Below are 10,281 nucleotides of genomic sequence, written 5' to 3'. Positions count from 1 at the left end.
TCCAGTTATAACCCCTTCACTCCCTCCTACCTCAGCAAGCGTTCCGTTCTCCCGAAACCCTTCAGTGAGCTAGTAGCAGCACACTCTTCACACTGTCTGTGTTGGCTTGCTGATCTTCTTGGTGTTCAGTCATTTAAAAAAAAAAAAAAAAACCAGATTCTTCAGTTTTGTCCTGGTAGTAGGGCAGATTCCCTTGATGTAAACGTTGACTCATAATGAAAACTATCCACCACCCCTCAGGCTCTCATGCTGGAGAGACCAGATGATGTTTTGGCCACTCATGTAAATGAAGACCTCACGTTAGAACAGAGAGTACAACAACCATGTTGGGTACCCCTGACATTGATAGCATCCCAGCAAAGACCCCAGATATCATCAAGCAATAGAAAGATGCATTAATTATCTGACAACAGCCCTGAGGATTTTTTAAGTTGTTAAATACCATTAAGATGAGAGGCGGGCAAGCTAGACAATGGTAAATAAACATATTAACTTCCCAAGCTTCAAACATAGGAACATTACCTTTCTTTCTTCCATGTTTTCATCCAACAAATAATTTCATTATGGGCCTACTATGTGCCAGGCACCGTACCAAGAACTGGTGACACAGATAATTATAAGTCTAACAGAGAAGCTGTGTAAAGCAAACAAATCAGAACACAATAAGGTGGCATTTCCCAACTTCATTTCAGGGAATTCTGCAGGCAGATGTTTCTCAAAGGAGACGTTTCACAGTCAATTAATCCTGGAAACATTGGGTAAAAAACAAGAGACATTTTTTTTTCCTGTGTTACTTCTAAAGACTTTAAATAGCCAAATATGTGTAATAAATGTGTGTAAGAAAAGTCAAAACTACCCAAAATTATTGACTGCAAAACAGGTTTACTGGTTGGTTGGATAGTGATTCCTTTGTTCTTTTGTTTTGAAGGACACTCCAGGAAATGGAGTTCTGCAAGTCCACTACCTTTGATCATTTGACGTATATAAACCACGCACAAGGGTACCTAAGACGTCAGTAATTAAAGACTTCCTTAGCAGGAGACAGGATTTGAACTGAGTATTAATGTAAGTAAGTAAGTAAGTAAGTAAGACCCACCCCTCTGTCAGCCAAAGTGGGAAACGGCCCACCTAACTACAGAAAGTACTAGATTCCACCACTGGGTTTGTCCCTCTTGGAGAAACTGATGCTAGCATTTCAAGTTCAGGTCAGAAGTTGTTTACTGACTAGCAAATCCTAGCCTAGGGCTCCGTGCAGGCTCTGTTCTTTTCTTTTTCCTGTATTTCCCAAGAGGGGTCAGGTGAGGGGCCACAGACATGCCTGAGGTGTTCTCATTCCCTTATTTCTACGTTTACCGTAGATGCTTTCTTATTTTTAAAATCTACTCACATTTGCAATTCTAAAGCAAAAGATTAATTTGATCCAACTAAAACTTCTATGAATCTAAAATAATTCCACGATTCAGGTCATCCAGATGCCACATACAAGCTATAAGTCCTCTCCTTAGTAACTCTGTATACTTAACATGGGGTCAGGGATTCTGAGGTCATTTTAAATTACACACCCTCATTCTACATGAGGAATTTACACTGAAGTGTGATGTTTTGTAAAATGTGCTGAAAAATTCATAGAAAGGTAGTTTTTAAATGATAATAAAACAAAGGCAGTGATAAAGTACCATGGATATTTAAGGCATATATAAAGTATATGGAAACACTTCAAATATATTATACATATATATATATATTTGTGTGTGTTGCATCAACGGTACATGCATATGAATTGGTTGACAAAGCATATCAGACTTATATAAGTCAATTTTATACAAGAAGCTTACCCATTCTTTTTCTCTTTGTTCTCCCAAGAGGCACAGTATAGCTGAAGGAAGTCAAGCAGTTCAGGATTAATTCATAATTCCAAACTAGGAAGATGGTGTCTAGATGGCTCTGATTTGGACATAATTTAAAGTGAAGTATCTCTTAATGTAGTCCTGATGCGTTGCTCTGGAATGGATTAAAACAAGGTGCACTAGCATTTATCATAAGAGGGCTGTCACTCTAACAGGTGCATGATATAAGCAGCAAAGCTGAGTCCGGATCCTGAAGCGGTCACTCAGCTCTCCATGCCCAGTCCCTCTTTGTCTTAGTTAGGGTTTTACGGATGTGAAGGGACACCATGACCAAGGCAACTCTTATAAAAACAACATTTAATTGGGGCTGGCTTACAGGTTCAGAGGTTCAGTCCATTATCATCAAGGCAGAGACATGGCAGCATCCAGGCAGCCATGGTGCAGGAGGAGCTGAGAGTTCTACATCTTCATCTGAAGTCTGCTACTGACTTCCAGACAGCTAGAATGAGACACTTATAACCCACACTCATCTTCATGTGAAGGCTGCTGGGAGAAGACTGACTTCCAGGCAGCTAGAACGAGGGTCTTAGAGCCACAATGACATGCCTACTCCAACAGGGCCACGCCTTCTAATCCTGCCACTCCCTAGGCTGAGCATATACAAACCATCACACTCTTCAACCTGACACATTTAAGAACAGGGAAAGCAGTGACTAATCCTAAATACCATGTTGACAAAACACTGAAACAGCATTTACTTCAATGTGTATTGTATGGACACCACACACACACACATACACACATGCGCAAGTATGCACAAACAAAAAAGCCCACTTCATACATCAAAACAGATCTCACAAAGTAAATGTATTCTACCATAAGAAACTCATAAGAAGGGGGCTGGAAAGATGGCTCAATGGTTAAGAGCACTGACTGCTCTTTCAGAGATCCTGAGTTCAATTCCCAACAACCACATAGTGGCTCACAACCATCTGTAATGGGATCCAATACCCTTTTCTGGTGTGTCTGATGACAGCTACAGTGTACTTATATAAATAAATCTTTTTTTAAAAAAACTCATAAGAAAACTTTCAGTTTATTTTTTTTTCATTTCAATTCATAGTCATACTTCCTTAAGAATTAAAATTAACTTCAGTGTCCAGGTCACTGAGAAAACTGATTTTAAAAAAAACAAAAACAAAAAACAAAAAAAAAAAAACCTTCACCACAATGACAGTACCCTCAAGTTAAAATATCCATCAAACTTCTTAAAGAAAATTCTTTGTAAAAAGAATAAATTTATAAAAGATTGAGAAGCCCTCAGAAGCAGTCTTAGTTTGAAGAACTATTTTTTTTTCAAAGAAAGCAAAATTGTTCTTTATGAAAGACATGGGGGGAATTGCAATCAGACACGGGACATGGGAAGAAGGTACAACTGTATTACCAGAGAAGTAAATAGTTAAACAACCATGAGACGCTTTTCATCCATCAAACCATCTGAAACGTCATGGGTTAGCTCACTGCACAACTCTAATGGGAGTGGAAGTCAGGGCACCACTTAGAAAACCTATTGGATGCTCTTCATTAAACTCAAATATTCTGCTTCTGGACAAGGAGGCCCCTCCCTAACTTAGAAGGGAAGCTAATGGAAGCCAATGGTTGCTGGGTAAGGGAGAGTCTCTTTACTTTCTGGAGTGGTAACTACTAAGTTGCCCATCCCCCAGCGGATGACCCCACACTCATGTCCTGACAAATGGGACTCGGTGTCTTAATCAAAGAACAAAACAAACTAACAAAAAACAGCAACAAAAACCCTGGCACTGGGCAAAGACAGACACCTTGTTGGTGACAGTGTTCTTGTATCAGTCAGAAGCAGAGCAAAAGGCAGTCCTTTATTCATCCTAGTTTGATGCCTGGCTTGGTGGCCAAAGCTGATTTATACCTAGGGTACATAAACATCAAATCCATGCAGCCCAATAATGAAGGAGGAAGACAGATAGGACCTGAATCCTGCCATGCCACACGGTGCAGGCAGGGAAAGACAATCACCGACCTGCCTTCCACCCCACTGCACTAGCGGTGGGCCACAGTAGACACACAGAGCCCCGCTTACCGCCACGATAGACAGAGACCTGTGGAACCCCATGCTACCCTTAGACCTGTCACTCATGGGCCTTCCTGCGAGCATGTGGCTTACCTGCAGCGGGAACCACCACAGTGAGTGAATATGTGGTGGTCAGATGGGAAAGAAAGAGAAGTGGAGCAGGTTGAGCTGGAAGAGATGGAACTAGAGACTTGAGGGTGGAGAGAAGTAGCCTGTTGTGAATGGCCAGCGCTACTACCTGGGGCCACGGTGAAATCTCAGCCTGAGATGCCACCAAGGACCATGTCAGAGTCTGTGACTGTGAGGGGGGAGGGGAGTGGCTAAGAAGAACAGCGGGAGAGTTGGCCCTGAACCCTGACTGGCTACAGCACTTGGGAGAATAGGCCCTAATTCTTGAGTATTGTTGGCTCTGGAGGGGTGTGTGTGTGTGTGCGCGCGCACGCGCGCGCGCGCCCACGCGCACACTGGGTGACCTAGCCAGAACAGTGCTGGAGAGCATGGATAAGGGAGAGCCAGTGGGCTAACCAGCTCAGCTACTACCCAGGCCGGGATTCAGTTCTCTTGAGTTGGCCCACCCCAACGTCTATACCATCTGCAAATGGTTGACACAAGTGAAACGGCCAGTCCTGATGTTCCAAAACTGCATGATCTCCATGACACAGAGTAACAACAGGATAACTGGGAGGAGTCCAGGTGAGGACCCAATATTGATGGTGTCACAGAAGCCAGAAATCTCAAACCAGACCAATGACTCACTGCAATGAACATTTGCAAGCGAAGATGTGTGGACAGAGATACTGTGGGACACAGTGATACATTATAGCCTCCAAGATGAGATGTTTTGTGTGTGTGTGTGTGTGTGTGTGTGTGTGTGTTTTATTTTGGGGGGAGGTTGCAAGGTGGAAGTGCAGATATGAGGGGTTGGGAAGGTAAGCAGAACTGGGGTGCATGATGTGAAACTCACAAAGAATCAATTATATATTTTTAAAAGGCTATGAAATTTGAAGAGAGATCTGTTGGAGGGGAGTAACAATTGGGAGAAACACTGTACACCTATATGAAATTTCCAGATTTAATTAGTTAATTGATTAGAAAAACTAGACTATGCTTCAACAATCCTACCACTAACACTTATACCAATTGTAGGCAGTAGCACCCGACAATTTTTTTAAGCCAACACTCAAAGCTATGTAGTTTGAATTACAACACAATATATGCAAGCTAAACCTATGTAGACTCACAAACTGGAGCAAAGAATTTTCACTCTTATAGAATACACATATAAAGATCATTATCTGTAGATGGAACTTTGGCTTTGTCTATTCCTTTACACCAGTGGTTTTCAACCTTTCAGATGCTGCCACCCTTTAATACAGATCTTCATGTTGTGGTGACCCCCAGCCATAAAATTGTTTTCATTGCTACTTCATAACTATAATTGTGCTACTATTATGATTGTAATGTAAACATCTATGTTTGCTGATGTTTTTATGTGATCCCTATGAAAAGGTCATTCACCCCCCCAAGGGGTCGCGACCCACAGGTTGAGAAACACTTCGTTATAGCGTAAGATTTTATATTTATATATAATTTATTTTAGGAGGAGCATGCACAGCACAGTACATAAGTAGAGGCCAAGTCCAACTTGCAGGAATCTGTTCCTTCTATCATGCATATCTCAGAAATCAAACTCTAGTTATCAGTCTCTGTGCCAAACACATTTACCTACTGAGCCATTTCACAGGCCCTATAAGAATGTATTTAAATGTTGGTCACAAACTTCTAAATTGTCTTCATAAATTGGACCACAAACTAATATTTATCACAAACAATGTGATAAATATTGCCCAAGCAAAATATTATTTCATGCACATCAGAAGAAAATGTGCAGGAAAATTCAGTCATGTCCTCATTGTTAACAAGAGCAAGAAACAGAATACAACTCAATCCTGTATTTATAGATAGATCTCCATATATTCATATAATAAAGGAGAATATGATATACTAAAGTACAACATGAAAAATTAATGAAATACAGTTACATATAACATGAATGAATCTCAGAGGCACAATGTGGAGAGACAAAACCAAGTTACAAAGTCTAATTCCTTTTCTGCAAGTGCAAAAGCAAGCAAAGTTAAACACAGTCAATATAATTCTTATGGAAATGAGAAATGCAAATTTTAGGATAACCCTTACCTTGAGAGGAGACAGAGAAGAAAGGTATTTAGGTCATAAAAGGACACAAACGGGTCATAGATGAGTGCAAAATGCCCTTTTAAGCAGCTATTCCTGGCAGCCACCTAAATTCAAGTTCTTCTGTCCTAAATCTCTGTCATAATATGGATCCCCTCCCATTCGTTTCCTCAGAGATTTGTTCTTCAGAACTGTGAGTGGTTAACCCACAAAGATACCGTGTGTCCAATGCAAAGACATGAAAATGAGCTGCTAAAGATGATCTAACTTAAAGAAGGAACTTTGGGTGAGCGTCAGCAGAATAGGCTTGCAGCAGGACCAGCAAATGCCCGCCTCTACACAGCACCAGCTAGCTGCATGGGACCCAGCATAAAGTCATCAGTGTAGATTCGTACTGAATGAAAAGTGAACCAAGAACAATCACTCAGCATTCAAGCTCTCTCAACTTTCTGCCAAGTATCCAAGAGAAATAGCAGATGGTCATGATGTGCTACCCCTAGGAACATGCAAATACCATGGATAAAGCATGCGCTATGATATGTAGCGCTATGCCATGGAGAAGGGTACAATAGTTTACAGATTAAACGTAAAGTTGAAATGTAAGACCATTTTGTTGTGTTTGTTTATATCTCTAATTCAACAACATTCCAAGCAATCTATCTAACTAGTTGCCAGTGTCAACAAACCAGACATAAACTTTTATTTATTAAATCAAATAGCATCATTACTCTGTGGACTAAACAAATAATTACAAAAAAGTTAACAGATTAATGGTAGGTAGTGAATGTTTTTATGACTGTCTAACCCTTCAAAAAAAGATAAACATTTGTTCATTTTATGTCATAGTTACAAATCTTAACTTATCCAGAACATACTCAGGAACTTTAAGAGCATCAAATAAATATTTTAAAACAAAGAAAAAAAACACTAAAACCCATATATTTTGTTATTTGAGGAAGGAAAATTTATTCTTAGGTCATCTGAAAAGCAAAAAAATAAATTTCATAAAATTTGCCATCTGCACCAAACAAGTCGACTGGTTCTGGGCCTGGCAAAGGAGTATCAGTATCTTTAGGCACTGGTTTACCTGATATGACTGCGTCTGTCTACAACAAGACACAGACTTTTGACAAGCAGGGATTTCATGCAGGGACTCCTCCACCTTTCAGCCTGCCTTCGGCCTCGGGCTCCACTGGGCCCCTGGTCCCTGGAGCGGCCCCTGGCTACGCACCTGCCCCATTCCTGCACATCATGCCGGCCCACCAGCAGCCCCACTCCCAGCTGCTGCACCACCACCTACCGCAGGATGCCCCATGAGCGCAGTAATGGAGGCAGCCTCCTCACTTTGGGCCTGGGATTCTGTTCCAGCCTTTATAGCCTTTTCTCCTCTTCCACCTCAGAGTGGCTCTGGTCAGCGCAGCCAGCCCAGCTCCCTGCAGCCCAAGTCTCAAGCCACCAAACCCACCTCCGGAAACTCTCCATACTGGACAAACTAGACCCTGAAAAGGAGAGGGTGGGCTCTTGGGCAGGGTATACTCTGGGCAGGAGAGAACACATGGAGCACATTTCTGGGAGCCCGGTGCCCTTCCTAGAATTCTGAGACATAACTGTCAGCTGAGCCTCTGTGGGAAGCCTGCCTCCCAGCCCCACTTTTGTATGTAACGTATTTATGTATGTATTTGTAAATGTGCAGAAGCCTGGAGGAGCTGGGCTGTGGCTACGGGTAGCATACAAGTGTGCCCTCCCGTCTGGACACCTTTACTATAGCCAAGCTGGCCCCACCCCAACCCTCTGCCTTCAGACCTTCCATGTGGCCCCAGCTCAGTGGGCTGCTGGGTGTGCCACTGAAGGACTGGTGGTTTGGGGCCGGGTCAGTACCAATGAAGAATCACGACTTATCTCATTCCCTGTGAACCATTATGTTTTTCCCTCTGTAATTACTTCATACTTGTTTTTGAAAAACTAATCCTTTTGTCATTTGTCATGGTGCCCCTTCCAACAAATCTTAATCTGGAAATAAAAGAAATGACCCCTGTTCAGCATAAGCCTGGTGCCCAAAGCACAGCAGGAGCTTCTGCTTTGGGTCTGGTCCTGCTCTAGGGACTTGTCTTTTCTCACCAACCATTTAAAAAAAAATCTGAACTAGGTCTCAGAGATGTTCAGCCAGTGAGCTCCCTTATGAAGAAATCAAAGATCTGCTTCCATCTCAGTGAAAGCCTGTCTCCAAACAAAGGCTCCTCTACAACAGTTGTCCTGAACCAGGTGGACAACTGATTCAGGGTTTTCTCTCACCCAAATTTTACCTAATAAAGTTCTGAAAGTTAAAAAAAATTCCCATCTGATGTAACTATTATACTATGGCTACAAAAAGATCATATATTGATAACAAGGACAGGCTAGAAAGGGGAGGTACACACTAATGCCTGAAAAAAAGAGTTAAAAGACAAAACTATGTCCTTTGGCAGTTTCTGGAGGCATTACTATATTTACACTAAATTATCAAGTGACCATTTATGTGTGTGACTCAGGTTATCAAAACTAATTAAATTATCTCTCAAACATTTTATGTTTAAAAATCCCAAAGAGGTATGTGATACATAATAATAAAAGTGTCTAAAGTTGAAAGCGTTGGTATGATAGATTATCCTATTATGGTATAGGGCCTCAATTCTACATATTACATTCCATACACACAAATTATTCACATTCCAGATGTCAACTACTCAAAAAAGTGAACTGTTTTATCTAAAATATCTTTCTTACCCTTCGCAAAATTGCATCTCAAAGGCAACTTTGAAATTACTCTCTGGAAGCTCTTAGTGGACGTCTAATCCTGAATCCCTTTGGCATTCTTGAAAGTCACCTTCAAGTGGTTTGAAATGGTTTAATATAGATTTTAGTTCTCAGGGCCCGGACCTCATGCACTGTTGAAAATAACAAAATGTTACCTATCAATGAAATGCCATATAACATCTGCAGACACCAAGAAATTTTATCATCGAAGAACAGCACTTTCATGATCTCTGTGCATTGTAGAAAAATTTGCCTCATTTTGTTCCAACAAATAATTCCTTCCATGCCTCCCATGTGATTTTTTTTTCTTTCAGAGAGTTCAGAATCAATAGTTTTCCTGTGGTTTACAGTTTCCTTAAAAACACTCAATGATGAAAAAGAAAAGCTCGTTTTAATTTTGCTTTCTCAATATGCTTTTACCCAACACAAATTGTTTCCAACTCCTTGCCTCAAAGAAGAGAATTAACACTAATTGGAGCATTAATTAATAATATTAAGACTTAACAAGCTAACTTTCCATAGTTCTGTTGAACAAAGTGTATTCTTCTAAAAAGAACAACAAAACCACAAATTCGGATTTTTTTTTCTGTCATGCTGACCCATTTAAAAGCATTAACTTTAACAGAAAAAGATAGGCAGACATCATTTAACTTCCTGAAATGAACCAGGTCGTTCTCTCTTGGTGATGTTTCTCAGACTGTATGGGCTTTCCAAATCACTACACATTACTTTCTAATAAATAAGCTTATCTTCTGATGAAATTATCTAATGCAATTCTGCAAGCATTTGATTTATGTTCATTAAAGTGTTTTACACTGTAATGAGAAACTTTTTCATTTTGAGCTGAAATCTTTTAATTTATTTCCAAAAGTTAAGTCAATAATCTAACACTAAATATTACCCAAAATTGTCCATATCAGTTCAGCTGCTGATCCTCATACACAATCATCAGTACTCAAACATCTGGCATTATATGATATATATAGGCTATCAATTAAAATGTGATTTAAAAGAGACAAAAGGAGGGAAGAGAAGTTAGGCTATAGAACTAATACTATGTTTTAACTTTTTCTTTTACCTTATTTTTTATTGTTTCTAATAAGATAATTGACTTTAAAAAGCCTAAAACTCTCTCTCAACATTGATCATAGAAAATTCTTTTTTGCAGTAGCCAATAGTCAATACAGAAAGGGCATAGTTATCAAAGTGCTGAAGTCAAAACAATGACTTCTCTCTCCTAAATGAGATGTATTTATCAAGACTTCACCCTCTGCCAAGGCTCAAGAAAAAGAAAAAACATGCATACACACACACACACACACACACACACACATATATACA

General features: G+C 40.2%; 1 non-coding gene across 1 annotated transcript; it reads left to right on the top strand.

Annotated features, from left to right (window-relative positions):
- Positions 1-3,657: 3,657 nt before the first annotated feature.
- Positions 3,658-3,802, top strand: LOC114636294. The gene has a single exon (XR_003713603.1). It is a non-coding gene; the product is annotated as a small nucleolar RNA SNORA48 (small nucleolar RNA).
- The last annotated feature ends 6,479 nt before the right edge of the window (positions 3,803-10,281 follow it).

This window comes from Grammomys surdaster, unplaced genomic scaffold (genome assembly GCF_004785775.1).
Source record: "Grammomys surdaster isolate TR1022 unplaced genomic scaffold, NIH_TR_1.0 99, whole genome shotgun sequence".
Classification (NCBI taxonomy): Eukaryota; Metazoa; Chordata; class Mammalia; order Rodentia; family Muridae; genus Grammomys; species Grammomys surdaster.
This window is presented reverse-complemented; position numbering and strand designations above follow the sequence as displayed.